Below are 17,417 nucleotides of genomic sequence, written 5' to 3' on the forward strand. Positions count from 1 at the left end.
CAAAGAGATTTTACAAATACCTTAAGAGCAAGAGAGTAACTAGAGAAAGCATAGGGCCTCTTAAAGATCAAGGAGGTCATCTTTGTGTTGAATCCCAGAAGATGGGAGAGATATTAAATGAATATTTCATGTCAGTTTTTACTGTACAGAAAGAAATGGAGTTGAGAGAATGCGGAAAAATAAATTTTGATGTTTTAAAAACAGTTCACATTACAGAAGAGGACATTCTGGAGGTCTTAGAGAATATAAAGATGAATAAATCTCCAGGACCTGATTTAATATACCCCAGCATGTGGGAAGTAAGGGAGGAAATTACAAGACCCCTTGCAGAAATATTTTCACCATCTATAACTACAGGTGAGGTGCCTGATGACTGGAGGGTGGCCAATGTTGCACATTTGTTTAAGTCTGACTTCAGATATGGGTAACTTAGAGTCATAGAGATGTACAGCACGGAAACAGACCCTTCGGTCCAACTTGTCCATGCCAACCAGATATCCCAACCCAATCTAGTCCCACCTGCCAGCACATGGCCCATATCCTTCAACACCTTCCCATTCATATACCAATCCAGATGCCTCTTAAATGTTGCAATTGGACGAGCCTCCACCACTTCCTTTAGCAGCTCATTCCATACACGTACCACCCTCTGCATGAAAAAGTTGCCCCTTAGGTCTCTTTTATATCTTTCCCCTCTCACCCTAAATCTATGCCTCTAGTTCTAGACTCCGCCCACCTCAGGGAAAAGACTTTATCTATTTATCCTACCCACGCCCCTCATGATTTTATAAACCTCTATAAGGTCACCCTTCAGCCTCCGACACACCAGGGAAAACAGCCCTAGCCTATTCAACTTCTCCCTAAAGCTCAAATCCTCCAACCCTGGCAACATCCTTGTAAATCTTTTCTGAACCCTTTCAAGTTTCACAACATCTTTCTGATAGGAAGGAGACCAGAATTGCACGCAATATTCCAACAGTGGCCTAACCAATGTCCTGTACAGCCGCAATATTACCTCCCAAATCCTGTACTCAATACTCTGACCAATAAAGGAAAGCATACCAAATGCCTTCTTCACTATCCTATCTACCTGTGACTCCACTTTCAAGGAGGTGATTATAAGAGAAAGCATTTATGGACATTTAGAGAGGCAAAAATTGTTTAAGGAGAGTCAGTATGGCTTAATACAAGGAAAATAGTGTCTCAAAAGCTCAAGTTTTGGATTTTAGTAAAGCCTTCGATAAGGTTCTGCATAGTAGACTAATTATTACAGTTAGGTCACGAGGGATTCAGGGTGAGCTTGTCAATTGGATACATAATTGTCTTAATGATAGGACACACAGAGTGGTGGTGTAGGGTTGCTTTTTGGATTGGAGGCCTGTCACCAGTGGTGTTCTGTAGGGATCGGTTCTGGGTCCTCTTTCGTTTGTCATTTATATAAATGATTTGGATGAAAATATAGAAAGTATCGTTAGTAAGTTTGCTGATGCCACCAAAATTGGTGGCATAATAGACAGTGAAGAAGGTTTTCTAAGATTACAAAGGGATTTTGATCAAATGGGTCAATGGGCTGAAAAATGGCAGATGGAGTTCAATGTGGATAAATGCTAGGTATTGCATTTTGGTACAACAAGCAAGGGTAAGGCTTATACAATTAATGGTAGGGCCTTAGGTGGTGTTGTAAAACAGGGGGATCTAGGCATGCAGGTACATAATTCTTTGAAGTTTGTGTCACAGGGTGGTTAAAAAGGTGTTTGCCAAGCTTGCACTCATTACTCAGTCGTTTGAGTGCAGGAGTTGGGAAGTCATGTTGAGATTGTACAGGATATTGGTGAGACCTCTTCTGGAATACTGTGCCCAGTTTTGGTCACCCAGTTATAGGAAGGGTATTATTAAGCTGGAGAGGGTTCAGAAGAGATTTACCAGGATGTTGCCAGGTATGGAAGATCTGAGTTATAAAGAAAGGCAGAATAGGCTGGGACTTTTTTTTCACTGGAACCTATAGGAGGTTGAGAGGCAACCTGATAGAAATTTCTAAAATAATGAGAGGTATAGATAGAATTAATGGTAGTTGTCTTTTCCTTAGGATGGGAGATTTCAAGACTAAAGGACACATTTTTAAGGTGAGAGGACAGAGATTTTAAAAGACATGAAAGGCAAATGTTTTACACAGAGGGTGGTTTGCATGTGGAATTAACTTCCTGAGAAAGTGGTGGATGTGGGTAGAATTATAATGTTTAAAAGACATTTGAATAGGTACATGAGGGATATGGGCCAGGAGCAGGCAGGTGGGACTAATTTAATTTAGGGGTTATGTTCAGCATGGTCTGGTTGGACCGAAGGGTTTCTTTCTACGTTATATAACTCTATGACTCTCTGTTACATGAGGTGTCAAGGCTGAAGGGCAGCTGTGATCATGGGCTGCACAGTTTATATCGACTCAGAAATTAAGGAAAGAACTCAGAGGATGAGATGAATTGAAATGTTGCTTGAAATTACTATGGATGAGAAACTCATTCAGTATAGAAGCCAAATGAGGAAAGCAAGAAGGAATACCTCAGTGTGAATAAAGAAACATTTTTAAAAAGTATAAGGAGTAAACCATACAGCCCATTGAGCCTACCTTGTCATTCAATAAGATCTTGACTGATCTTCGGTCTCAACTCTAATTTCCCACACTCCCTTCATTCCATGAGAAGGCAAAAGTCCATTGAACCCAAACTTCAATATATAAAATGATGGAGCCTCCACAACCTCCGGGATAAGGAATTCCAAAGATGCACAAACCTTTGAGTCAAAAAAATTCTTTTCTCAGTTTTAAAGGATCCTCACTTAGCTTTGAGTTGTCTGGAAATTTAGACACATTACTCTACATAGAATTTTCACAGCATGTGAAACCATTATCCTGCATTTACCACGGCTAATCCACACAGCCTGCATATCCCTCGTCACTACGGACAATTTAACATGGCCAATTCACCTAATCTGTATATCTTTGGACAGTGGGAGGAAACCAGAGCATCCAGCAGAAACTCATGCAGACATGGAGAAATATGCTAATTTCACACAGTCACCAAAGGCTGGAATCGAACCCAGGGCCCTGGCACGCTGAGGCAACAGAGATAACTGTGCCAACTGCATCTAAGTTTTCTAATCCAATTTCCCAGCACTTGGCCCATAGCCTTGAATATTATGAATTTTCAATGCTCATCTAAACATTCCTTCCAACTCTTAAGGTTTCCCACCTCTACCACTCTTTTAGACAGAGTTTAGCCGAGTGGTATCATCATTTGACAATTTATCCAGAGATCTGGATAAAGTTCCAAGAACCTGAATCTGAATCCTGATATGGCAGATGGTGGAATTTGAATTCAATAAAAATATCAAATTAAGAGTCTAATGATGGCCATGAAGTCATTGTCAATGTTGAAAAAACCCACCTGGCTCATGAATGTCCTTTAGAGGAAGAAGCTGCCATCCTTACTTGGTCTGGCCTACATGTGACTCCAGACCCACAACAATGTGGTTGACTCTTAATTTCCCTCTGGGCAATTAAGACATTCTGGCCTACTAGTGATGTCCACATCCCACGAATGACTAATAAAAAGGATTTCCACCACTGTCCGGATGAACTTTTTTTCCCAATCTATTTCCTACCCTCTCTACCCAAGTCATCAATAAGGACTGTACATAGATTGAGAACTGGCATATATCCTGTGGCTTTCCATTGAAAAAAGCCCATTTAGTCCAATTAACCAATTCTCTATCCAGTTAATACATTATCCCCAACTCCACAAGCCCCAATTTTATGCATTAACTATCTATGTGATGACTTATTGAATGACTTTTGGAAATCAAAGTATACCGCATCTACTGGTTTCCCTTTACCTATGCGAGTAGTTACATCATGGTGGTCTTCTGACACAACAGATAGTGTCCTCTAAACCAGATGATCCGAGTTCAAGTTCTATCTCAGGAAGCTGTATCCATAATATGGTCAAAACATTCCTCTAATATATGTCAATGGCAAGCAGTAAAAGCATGGAGATTCCTGATCAGCTATGTGAGGAAAGAAACTGGAGCCTCTTCCAACACCATCCATATCATTGGATTACAACAAATATTTAAAAATGTATGATACCTCAACAACTCAGACCCCTTGGTGGACTAGTTGGCTGAATGCCCAGTGTAGATCAGATTGGTGATAACAGCATGGGTTGTTTGATTCACATTTTGGCTGAGACAGACCTGGGGCCGGCATCCTTGACCTACTCACAGTGGAGATAGTGCACTGTGGGTTGGACCCACTTAAGGTAAAGAACTTGAAGACTACTTACTTCCTCACAAAATTATAATGAATATTCCAAATATGATTCCCTTTCATAAAATGACCTTGACTTTATCTGATCATTCTATGTTTTTTCGAAATTATAGTCTATTTTATTAAAAGATTCCATATTTTGCCTATTCATTGGTTGTTGTTCCAGCATTTTCCTCACAGCTGATGTCAGGCTAACTGGTTTGCAATTCCGTTTCCTCTATCCCTCCTATACTGAACTATAATGCTACATTTGCCAACATTTGCCAGGACTGTTTTAAAATCTAACAACTTTTAGCAAATCACAACTAACATATACAGTATTTCTGCAGCAATCTTAGCAAAACTTGGGATGTTGATCCTCACACAGGGAGTGGTGAAGGTATGGAATTCACTGCCTGGAAGTGTGGCGGAGGAAGGCTTAATGGAAACATTCAAAAGGGCTTTGGATGGTATTTACATTGGAACAATATCCAGTGAAAAAACAGGAGATTGGCACCAAGTGAAAATGCTCACAGAGCCAGTTCAGACACAATGGACCAAATGCTTTCTTGTAACTGCAACAACTTGTAATCCTGTGACTTTTTTTTTTGTCCCTTGGGTTTCTTTGATATTTTCTTTTACTGGTATGAATTATATATAATTTTTCTCTTCAACACTAAGGACAGAACAAAGTATTTGTTCAATAATTTTGCTACTTCCTCATTCCCATGATATTTTCTCTAATTCTGCCTCTAAAAAAATGAATATTTACTTCAGTGTTCACAATCTTATATACTTGTTAAAGCTCTTCCTATCTGGTTTTATGTTATATGATACAGTCATACAGCACGGAAACAGACTCTTCAGTCCAACCAGTCCATGCCAACCATAATCCCACCTGCCTGGATTTGGCCCATGTCCATCCAAACATTTCCTATTCATGTACTTATCCAAATGACTTTTAAATGTTGTAACTGTACCCGCATTCACCACTTCCTCTGGACATTCACTCCACACACAAACAGCTCTGTGTAAAAAAAAAACCCTCATATCTTTTTAAAATGTTTCTCCTTTCACCTTAAATATATGCCCCCTAGTCTTGAAATCCCCCACCCTCGGGAAAAGACACCTTATCCATACCCCTCATGATTTTATAAAACTCTATAAGGTCACCCCTCAACCTCTTTTGCTTCAGTGAAAATGTCCCAGCCTCTCCATATAACTCAATCCCTCCATTCCCAGTGACATCATGGTAAATCCCTTCTGAACCCTCTTCAACTTAATAATATCTTTCCTATAACAGGGAAACCAGAAATGGACACAATACTCCAGAAGAGACTTCACCAACATCCAGTATAACCTCAACTTAATGTCCGAACGCCTAGACTCAAAGGCCTGTGCAAAGAAGACAAGTATGCTAATTGCTTTCTTAACCACCCCATCCATGAGGGAAACTTCAAAGAATTATGTACCTAATCCCCTAGGTCTCTGTTCTACAACACTACCTAAGACCCTATTCATTAATTGCATAAATCTTGCCCTTGATTGTTTTACCAAAATGCAATACCTCGCATTCATCCAAATTAAACTCCATCTGCCACTCTTCAGCCCATTGACCCAATTGATCAAGATCTCTTTGTAATCTTAGATAACCTTCTTCACTGCCCACTCTGCCACCAATCTTGGTATCATCCACAAACTTACTAACCGTGCTTTTTATATTCTCACCTAAACAATTTTTGTAAATGACAAACAAAAGTGGATCCAGCACTAATCCCTGTGGAACACCGCTGGTTACAGGCCTCCAGTCCGAAAAACAACTCCCAACCATCACTCTGTCTCCTGCCATTAAGGCAATTTTGCATACAATTGACAAGCTCACCCTGAATCCTATGTGATCTAACTTTACTACTAGTAGGAACATTTACATATTGATAAATGTCCTTGAACATTTTAAACGAATTCTTCACCATCCAAACCTTTAATATGATGGTAATCCCACTAATGCTTAGAAAATTAAAATCATCTGCTATTACAACCTTATTATTTTTTATATGTATCTCTAAGATCTCTCTACATATTTGTTCCTCAAATTCACTCTGACTAATAAGTCTACAGTACAATCCCATCAATTTATTTCTCATGTCAACACACATATTTTCACTGGATGATTTTTCAGAAACATCTTCTCTCGTTACAGCATAATATTTTCTGTAAAATGCCACTCCCCTCCTCTATTGCCTCTTTTTCTATCCTTCCTATAGCATCTGAAACCCAGAACATTGAGCTGCCTGTCCTGTCCATCCCTCAACCACGTTTCTGTAATAGCTTTGACATCCCAACTCCATGTTCTTAAACATGCCCTGAGTTCATCAACTTTACCTTTAAGGCCCCTTTAATTGAAATAAATGCAGATTAATTCTTCAATCTCTGACTTGCTCTTGTTTGTCTTTTCTATCTTGGCTTGATTGCTCTTTTATTCTACTTTCTTTTTTGTCAACTTTTTGGTGACTCTTTATTGATTTTGAAAGCCTTCCTAGTACCTCATCCTTTTCAAACTGTTTTGATTCAATCCTGCAACATTATAACTGTAACCTCCTTTCCATTCAGACAAAAATCCTAATCCATTTCCTCCCTTTCACTGCAGTAGTTTCCCTGTTGTTACTTCACATACTACCAACTCTGATTTCCGTATGTCAACATTCTTTCTATTCTTCCCCTTTATGGATTTTCCAAACTCTTCCCTCTGCCTCTCTCTATATACTTTCCTTCCTTCTGACTGGATTCAATTATCTCTTGGATTTTAACACCACTTTGTTGAAGTGCTGTGCTTGGTCTCAACTTTGCTAGTACATCAAAGGAGTTGACTAATATGGTACAATTTTAAAGGAAGCTCAGGAACAGTGAGAGGTGGTGTGCAAGTACACAAATATTTGTACTAAAGCTTTGTGAAAGAAGTATAAAGTTCCTCGGATTTTAAACAGGCACAATGAGTTCAAAAACAAAAAAAAATTCTAAAGTTATACATTACAGTTTAGATACTGACCAAAGTATACTGGAAATTATATTTTAGAAAGGATGTTGTAGCCTTGGAGAACATTAGCCTTCGAGTGGTAGCAGTGATTGCAGATTTTCGTAATCCAGCGAGACAGGAGAAGATGGGATTCTTTTCCTTCCAGAAGGTTAAGGGGAAATTTATTAAGAATATCTAAATTATCGGGGCTTTAATACAGTTGACAGAAATAAACTTTCCACTGGCAGGAAGGTCAGGACCTGTGGGAAAAAGCCGATTGGCTTTTTTTTTAACATGGGAAGTGTACATCACTGACTGAGCCAGATTTATTGTTCATTCCTCGTTCCCCGTGAGAAGGTGGTGTTAGCTGTTTTCTTGAACAATGACAATCTATTTGCTTTAGGTAGACCCAAAATGCTGTTAGTCAGAGAGTTACAGGATTTTGACCAGTAACACTCAAGTAATGGCTGTATATGTTCAAATCAGGATATTGAGTGGTTTGGAAGGGAAACTGTAGGTGATAATTTTCTCATACATCTGCTACCATATCCTCTAGATGGTAGTGCTCATGGGTTCGAAAGGTGTTTTCTAAGGACCTTGGTGAATCTCTGCAAGGCATCTTGCTACTGAGCATAAGTGGTGGACGGAATGAAGGTGAGAGATGGATCATCCAATTCTGGATGTTGTGCCTGTCAAGCTTTGTCCCGAATGGTTTTTTAAATGTAAATATTTATTGAAACATTTTTTCCCTTTTGTTTTTCAAAAACACAAACCAAAAAAAAATAAAAGTACAAAAAAGTAGAAATGATATTGTACTATTATGTTATATAACAGTAACACTGCATTGTACTACAGTGTACCATATGACATAACTCCAGTCATCGCACCTCCATCAAGGCTCCTGTCCACGGCATCAACATTAATTACACCCATATTTACTGAGCACTCACCACCACCTACCCCCCCGCCCGGGCCCCGGACCACAATATGCGGCCCTCGTGGCTACATAAAGACTCTAATGAATACCACCGACAGATCCCCATGTCTATATAACTTAGAAAGGGCTGCCATGTCTTATAAAATGCATGGTGCACCATACTTATCAGGTAACCCTGAGGGACGTGCTCCATCACAAGTCTATGCCACCCTGCAAGACCTGGAGGCTTTTCTGATATTCAGTTCATTACAGTGTTCTTCCTCACACAGTGTGTCAGGATATTAAACAACCTCTTCCCGTACTCATTCAGAGAGGGAAGTTTCAGTAGTCTCAAGAGAAGGGACGCCAGATCCACCCTAACTTCCACTCCTAGGATCCTGTCCAGCTCATTCACAATGGCCCCCTAGTATCCGCGGATCTTGTAACAGGACCAGAAACAATGTTTATGGGTGCCAATACCGTTTTTACATTTGGGACATTTCGGGGAGGTTCCTTTCTTAAACTTTGCTAATCTCTCTGGCGCCATATGGGCCCTGTGGAGGAGCTTCAATTGCATCACTTGTGCCCTATTGCATATTGAAATCTTCTTTACATTCCCCCATATATCCTCCCATGTTTCCAATGAGATTTCCTCCCCTAACTCATAATTCTAAATCTCATGGAGTATCTCCATATTCCCCAAGGCATTCCCTCTCTGCCAATGGTATATGGTACTAACTGAGAGAGTGCACCCACATCGTTCAATATCTGACTTGTAAGGCTGAGTCAATTGTGTGGTTTTCTTCTTTATATAATCCCTAACTTGGAAATATCGGAAAAGGTCCCTATTAGGGATTCCGTATTTCTGACCTAATTGGCAAAAAGACATCAAGACCCCTCCCTCAAATAGATCTCCCAGACAGGAGATTCCTTTACCCTTCCATGTTCTGAAACCAGAGTCCATTGAACTCGGCCTAAATCCTGGGGCTCCCACTAATGGAGTAAACAGCGAAGTCTTAACCAAATTGCCCTCACCCTGCTGGTTTATCCTCCATGCTTTTACTGTATTTATGATAATCGGACTTTCACAGAGCTCAACCACCGACCTCATCTTATCCATGAACAGCAGATTTATGTGGGAACACTTCGCCTGCGAGGTCTCAATATCAAGCCATATTGATTTCGGGTCATTGTGCACCCATTCGCCTTCATATGACAACAGAGTGCCTAACTGATATTTCTACAGATCTGGGAGGTCCACCACTGTGCGCACCCCTCCATAAGCTGCAAAAGTTGCAACTTGGTAAATTTAATTAAGGGGCGTCTACTGCACCAAATAAATGATCCAAACTATCCTGCAAAAGCTCCATAGCACCTGTTTGGGTAGTAATAATGGAAGCATTCTCATAGGATATAGCAACCGAGGGAGAACATTCATTTCAATCAAGGCTATAAGGCCAAGCCATGATATGGGTAGTCACTCCCATCACTGCAAGTCCTGCTTTATCCTCTCAAATAGTTGCACAAAGTTAGCTCTGTACAGCTGCTGGAAGCAAGGGGTAATAAAAATCCCCAGATAGAGAAAACCTTTCTGTGACCACCTAAAGGGAAATTCCATTCCGCCTTCCAGCTTTGGTACCTCCACCAACCCTCCCACAGGCATGACTTTCGATTTTGTGAAATTTGTCTTCTATCCCAAAAAGCTACCGAATAATTTGATATTTTGTATTAACCAGGGTATGGACTTTTCAGGGTTAGCTAAAAATAAAAGGACGTCGGTCACATAGAAAGTAATCTTTTGTTCCCCAACTCCCACTTCTGGTGCCATTATTTCAGGGCCTTTTTGAATAGCCTCCGCCAGTGGCTCAAGTACCAAGGTGAACAGTAGCAGTGATAAGGGACATCCCTATCGATTGCCCCTCTCCACATCAAAATTGCTTGATTTAACCCCATTTGTAATAACCGCTGGCTTAGGATCTTTATATAACACTGCTACCCATCTGGTGAAGGCCCCTCCCAATCCAAAACGATCTAGAACAGCAATGAGATGCGACCATTCCACTCGATCAAAAGCCTTTTCTGTATCCAGGGAGACCACCAGACCCGGTTTCACTCTCTGTTGAGATTTGTGCACTATATTCAAAACTGGCCGAATATTATTTGAGGACCTGTGGCCCATGATAAAACTCGTCCAGTCCTCGTTTATAATAACAGGTAACAGCTTCTCCAGTCTCAGAGCCAACATCTTTTGATAAAATTTTAAAATCCACATTCAACAATGAGGTGGGTCTGTCCAATGCGCAATACTCGGGGTCTTTTTCTTTCTTTAAGATAAGGGAGATATTAAGAGAGGGCGGAAGACAGTCCTGGTTTTATGAGTGACTATACATCCCCAGCAGTGGATCAGCCAACATGTGTATGAACTCCTTGTAAAATTCACTTGGGAATCCATCTGGACCAGGTTCCTTATCACTTTGGAGCTGCCTTATCGCCTCTTGCACCTCATGTTCTGTTAGAGATGCATTTAAAAGGGAGGCCTGATCTGCATTTACACTGGGGAGGTCCAAGTTTCCCAGAAAGGATTCCATTCTCGCATATCCATCCCCACATCCCCTGACCATTATAACTCGATATAGAATTCCCAAAATCTGGCATTGATCCTCCTCAGTTCATATGTGACATCACCAGTTCGCTCCCTGATAATCACAATGGACTGTGGAGACTCTCTTCCCAGCCAGATATGTCCCTGGCTTATCCCCATATTCAAACAGCCTTTGCTTTGCAAAGGAGACCCCACTCTTCGCCACTTGTGTGAAGTCTGAGTCCAAAGCAGCCCATTGCAATTTGACCACGGATGGTCTGGTGTCAAGCATCTGCTGCTGCTCTCCTCTCTGTCACCTTCTCGTTGCCGAGTATGAAATAATCATACCCCCTAAGAATGCTTTGGTGGTCTCCCAGAGCACTGATGGATTACTGGCTGCATCCCGATTGATATCCCAAAAAGCCCTGAACTCCCTTGTGATATACTGAACAAAGCTGTCATCCTTCAACACCAACGGATCCACATAACACTGCCGCGTGCCTACTCCACTACCTTAGGTCTTAACATCTTAATATACTGCCGTATGGTCCGAAAAAGTTATGCTCCCAATTCTGCTGGCTAATGCCAAGTCCAAACAAACCGATGGAACAAAGAAGATATCAATTCTTGTGTGGCACTTGTGAGGGTTGCAGTAAAAGGCAAAGTCCCTCCCATTTGAGTGGAGGTACCTCCACACATTCACTCACCCTAGCTCCTCACACAAATCCACTAATTGTCTGGACTGCTGAGGTGAACCCAACAGCCCTCTGGACATCCTGTCGACCCCAGGGTCCATGAGACAATTAAAGTCTCCTCCTATAACTGTATGGCACACTCCAGGAGCCATTAACTTAGAGAGTGCAGCAACTAAAAGTTTGAGAGGTGCGCCAGAGACAGTAAACGTTAAGGATGACATACTCTTCTCTGTGTATTAGCGCCTTGAGAATGATGAACCGTCCATACTCATCCTTGAGTTGATCTGTCACCTGAAATGGGAGGTTCCTTCATACCAGTATGGCCACTCCTCGACTTTTGGAGTTAAAGGAGGAAAAGAATACCCTATCGTCTCCCCCCCGTTGTAACTTCAGGTGTTCCCTATCAGTCAAATGCAACAGCTTGAATGCCAACCCGCTCCTTCTTAAGGTTTGAGAGCACCTTTTTCCTTTTAATGGGACAGTGGCTCCCCTTTATATTCCAGGTGCACCTGAACAGATTGCTAACCATGACCACACTTTACAGCCCATAGTCCCCAGAGAAGGAGAAGCCCAATCAATGTGTGACGAGTGGAGAAAAAACTGACTTTATCAAATCTGAAGACTATTCCTACAAGCACTACCAGAACTATCAAAACTAAAAAAAACTAACCTCTACCCCAACTTAAACAAATAACACAAAAAGCACAAATTTCCAGAGATCCCACCCCCCACCCCCCCTTGCCCATAGAGGGCATTCACTCATAACCATGCTAGCACCTTCCAGTTAAAGCTGCGCCCCAAACCCAAGCAAGAAAAAATATTATTTACACTCCTACCAGTTAACAATGGACACCTACCCCTCCCCTCCCCATCTCAACCCCACACAACTTTACATCAAAGGAATAACCATCCCTCACCCAGCAAAACAGAACAACAGAATAACTAGTAACCTCAAAACAGACATAATATAAGCCTATAAAGCCTGAAACCCCAAAAGGGAAAAGAACAAAGAAAAAGGAGATACAAAAAATAAGTTATATTACACCATTGTCTGTACGTCTCTTTTCTTCCTTCCTTCTTAGCCAAAGTCTATCATTTCAGCGAGTTCAAAAATTCTTTTACTTTATCTGCCAAGTCGAAGTTGTAGAAGTTCCCTCATAACTGAAACGTGGCACTGCCGGGTACCTCAGACTATTGAACTTTTAAATCACTCAATGTTTTCTTTATATCATCAAAAGCCTTCTTTTTCTTAATTATAGCCCCAGAAAAGTCATGAAAAAACATTATTTTCAAGCCTCTGTAAGCCAAAGCCCGTGCTTCTTTTCCCAGTCTTCTGTTTCTATTATTAAATGCTTTTCCTTATAGTGCTGGAATCGCTCTTGGACCGGGCTGGGACGCTGGGCCGGCCCGAACCTGCGCATCGCAATCCGGTAGGCCCGCTCCACACTCACCCAGGCCCAGCAACTCCGGAAGCCATCCCTTGAGGAAGTCAACAAGGTATTCACCTTCTTCACGCTTAGGTAAGCCCAGGATCCGTAGACTTTTTCTCTGACCTCAATTTTTGAGGTCATCTACTTGTTCCTGCAGGGCCCAAACCTGGCCTTCCAAGTTCAGACCCGCCCTTATAGCTCTCCATTGCAGTCTCTGAGGCCATGGTCGTCTGTTCCACAAATTCCATGCACTGATCCAAGGTCCGGATCTCCTGCTCATGCTCTGCCAGCATGGCAGTGATTGGTTCCAGTGCTCCCTCAATCTTTTCACTGAGTTTTGTAAACTCCATTAGTAACTGCTGCTGCTCCATTGAACTCAAGGGCACTGCCACAGGAATTGAGGTAATGGTTTCGGGTGTACCTGACATAGTAGGGGAGTGCCCTGCCTGCTGCACTCCCCTAACTCTTTTGCTCTTCGATGTCTTCATATCAGCTCCAGATCTGCTAAATCCTGATTTAAAGGAGCTTTAGGTATTCTATTTACTTTAAACTACAGAATTTCCTCAGGGGTGACTAATTTGGTGGGGGGGAGGGGGGGGGGGGGGGGGGGTAGGAGCCCACCTTGCCTAGGGTATGGCACAGAGCCTAACACAGCAGAGTGTTCAGACTTCGCACTGCCTTGAATCTCCCCTGCATGGCTTCTTCAGCATGTTAGAGCTATATGCATTCAAGCATGTTGGGAGTATTTAATTACACACCTGACTTACGCCTTGTTGATGGTATACAAGATTTGGGGAGTCAGTTACTCACTACAGAATTCCTAGTCTCTGGTCTGCTCTTGTTGCCATCTATTTATATGGCCAGTTTAGTTTTTAATCAATGGTAATTCCAAGGCTGTTGATAATGGGGAATACACGATTGTAGGACAATTAAATTACTTAGGTACAATAGCTGGATTCTCCTTTGTTGGACATGGTCATTGCCTGGCGTTTGTGTGCAAAATGGGCTAACAGAACCACAACTGAATTTCTTCAGTGAACAGGTTATTGTTAAGCAACTGCTGCTTGATCACACTGTTGATGACCCCTCCCATCATTTCATGGATGTTCGACAGTAGACTGATGTGAAGTAATTGACTGGATTGAATTTGTTCTGCTGCTTGTGTACAACATATAACCAGGTAATTTTTCACATTGTCAGATCGATGCCAATATGAGAAGCTTGGCTAGGGATATGGCAAGTTCTGGAGCACAAGGCTTCAGTACTATTCCTGTTATGTTATCAGGGTCTATTACCTTTGCAGTATTCAGTGCCTTCAGCCATTTCTTGATATCATGTGGTCTGAATAAAATGAGAAGAATACTGACATCTCTGACGCTGAGAACTTCTGGATTTGGAAATGGATCATCCAGTTGGAATGTCTGGTTGAAGGCTGTTGTTAATGCGTCAGCCTTATTTTTTGCACTGATGAGCTGGATTCCTCCATCGAGGACGAGGATGTTTTTGGAGCTCCATCGTTCAAGGAGTTGTTAATTGTCCACCACCATTCACAATTGGATATAGTAGGACTGCAGAACTTTGATGTGATTGGTTATTAAGCCTGGTCTGTTATTTGCTGCTTATGCTGTTTGGCACACAGATAGTCCTGTTTTCAGCTTCATTAAAATTGAGCCCTCATTTCTAGGGTTCTAGCATGTCCTTCCACACTCCTTATTGAACTAAGGTGTATTCTTGACTTGAGGGCAATGGTTGATTGGGAGATATGCCAGGTCATGAGATTGCAGATTATTTGGAGTACGGTTCTGCTGCTGCAGATAGATCAAGGCCCCAAATGGATGCCCAATCTCTGAGCTGAATAATTCTATAACTAAGAAACAAACAATGGTTGCCAATCTAACAATTGGGGAGACAGATTTTTAGGAATGTTGAGAACCTTCTCAGAGACGAACACATTTCATGTATTTCCAACATCCACAACTCACGGATGTACGTAAAGAAATTGAGTGTGATTGTGTATGTGCATTTAACTAATATATCTGGAAATGAAAGTTATTTGCAGTCATAATAAGTGTGAAACTATCATGATCATTGCAAAAACTCATCTGACTCACGAATGTGAACCGAGCAACACTGTCAACAGGGCCCTCAGCTGGGTCAGACTCATCCCACATACTTTTGCTCTCACCCCCTCTCTTCCCTCCCGCAACTGCGGTAGGGTCCCCCTTGTCTGAGAGAAAGTGAGAGCTGCAGATGCTGGAGATCAGAGCTGAAAATGTGTTGCTGGAAAAGCGCAGTAGGTCAGGCAGCATCCAAGGAACAGGAGAATCGACGTTTCGGGCATAAGCCCTTCTTCAGGAATCCTGAAGAAGGGCTTATGCCCGAAACGTCGATTCTCCTGTTCCTTGGATGCTGCCTGACCTGCTGCGCTTTTCCAGCAACACATTTTCAGCTCCACCTTGTCCTCACCTACCATCCCACCAGCATTCACATCCAGAAAATCATCCACTCCATTTTCATTATCTCCAGCAAGATGCTACCACCAGACACATATTCCCCTTCGCTCCCTTGTCCGCCTTCTGGGACACCCTGGTCACCTCTTCCTTCACTCCCAAAACCCTGCCACAACACCTTCCCATGCAACTGCCAAAGGTGTAGCACCTATCCATTTACCTTCTCCCTCCTCAGTATCCAAGGACCCAAAAATACCTTCCAGGTGAAGCAGCACTTTACCTGCACTTCTCACAATCTAGTCTAGTGTAGTCACTGCTCACAATGTGGTCTCCTCTACACTGGGGAAACGAAGCGTAGACTGGGTGATGGTTTCGCAGAACATCTCCGTTCAGTCCTCAAAATAGACCATGAGCTTCCGGTTGACTGCCACATTAAAACACCACATTATTCCCTGGCTAACATCTCTGCCTCAGGCTTGCTGCACATCTTTAGCAAAGCTCAGCGCAAGCTAGAGAACAACATCTCATTTTCCACTTGGGGACCCTGCAGCCCTCTGGACTCGGTATCGAGTTCAATAATTTTAAGGCCTGATCTCTCCCATGTCCTAGCCCCCTACCTCACACACCATTGCCTTCTCACCACATAGCCTGCCTTACACACTACCTATTGTTAGCCACTAACAGTCTCCATTAAAGCTATTCACCCTCCTAGCCAGACCGTTATCCAGTCCTTTGTCTGTCCAACTGTTCTTCTCTCTCTCTGGTCTCTATACCCACCTATCGTTTACTCCTTACCCCCCCGTCTTCCGCATATAAACTGACATTTTTCTAGCTACCTTCAGTTCTGAGGAAGGGTCACCATACCAGAAACATTAACTCTGATTTCTCTTCTCGAATGCTGCCAGAAGTACTGAGCTTTTCCAGCAACTTCTGTTTTGTTTTTCATTGACAGCATCTGCAATTATTTTGGTTTTGATTTACTAATATCCTTCACGAAGGGAATCTGCCATCCTTATCTGGTCTGACTCTGCACATGACTCCAGATCTGCAACAATATGGTTGACTCTTAATTGCCCTCTGAAATGGCCAACACATTGCTCAGTTTAAAGGTAATTGGGTTGGGCAACAAATACAGGCCAGGCTTAGTTACGACCACACCGTTTAGACAATAAATTACGATAAAACATTATTTGCTGGCCTATTAAATGATGTCCTTCAGTGTGCAAATAACTATTTTTTTTTCTCTGCCTGAAGTCTATCCTGTAAGAACTCCCATTCCTTATTATTCACATCCTCACAAATATCCAATAATTTTCCATCCCCGACAGACACTGACTGTAAATATTTGTTCCAGTTCTGGCTATCCAGAGAGACAGGTTAAGACGGGGAAGTGGCAGATGGAGTTTAATTCAGATATATGCGAGTTGCTGCATTTTGGGAAAGCAAATCTTAGCAGGACTTATACACTTAATGGTAAGGTCCTAGGGAGTGTTGCTGAACAAAGGGACCTTGGAGTGCAGGTTCATAGCTCCTTGAAAGAGGAGTCGCAGGTAGGTAGGATAGTGAAGAAGGCGTTTGGTATGCTTTCCTTTATTGGTAAGAGCATTGAGTACAGGAGTTGGGAGGTCATGTCGCAGCTGTACCGGACATTGGTTAGGTCACTGTTGGAATATTGCGTGCAGTTCTGGTCTCCTTCCTATTGGAAAGATGTTGTGAAACTTGAAAGGGTTCAGAAAGGATTTACAAGGATGTTGCCAGTGTTGGAGGATTTGGAGTATAGGGGCAGGCTGAACAGGCTGGGGCTGTTTTCCCTGGAGTGTCGGAGGCTGAGGGGTGACCTTATAAAGGTTTACAAAATTATGAGGGGCATGGATAGGATAAATAGGCAAAGTCTTTTCCCTGGGGTCGGGAAGTCCAGAACTAGAGGGCATAGGTTTAGGGTCAGAGGGGAAAGATATAAAAGAGACCTAAGGGGCAACTTTTTCACGCAGAGGGTGGTACGTGTATGGAATGAGTGGCCAAAGGATATGGT

The sequence above is a fragment of the Chiloscyllium plagiosum genome, chromosome 4, assembly GCF_004010195.1.
Source record: "Chiloscyllium plagiosum isolate BGI_BamShark_2017 chromosome 4, ASM401019v2, whole genome shotgun sequence".
NCBI lineage: Eukaryota > Metazoa > Chordata > Chondrichthyes > Orectolobiformes > Hemiscylliidae > Chiloscyllium > Chiloscyllium plagiosum.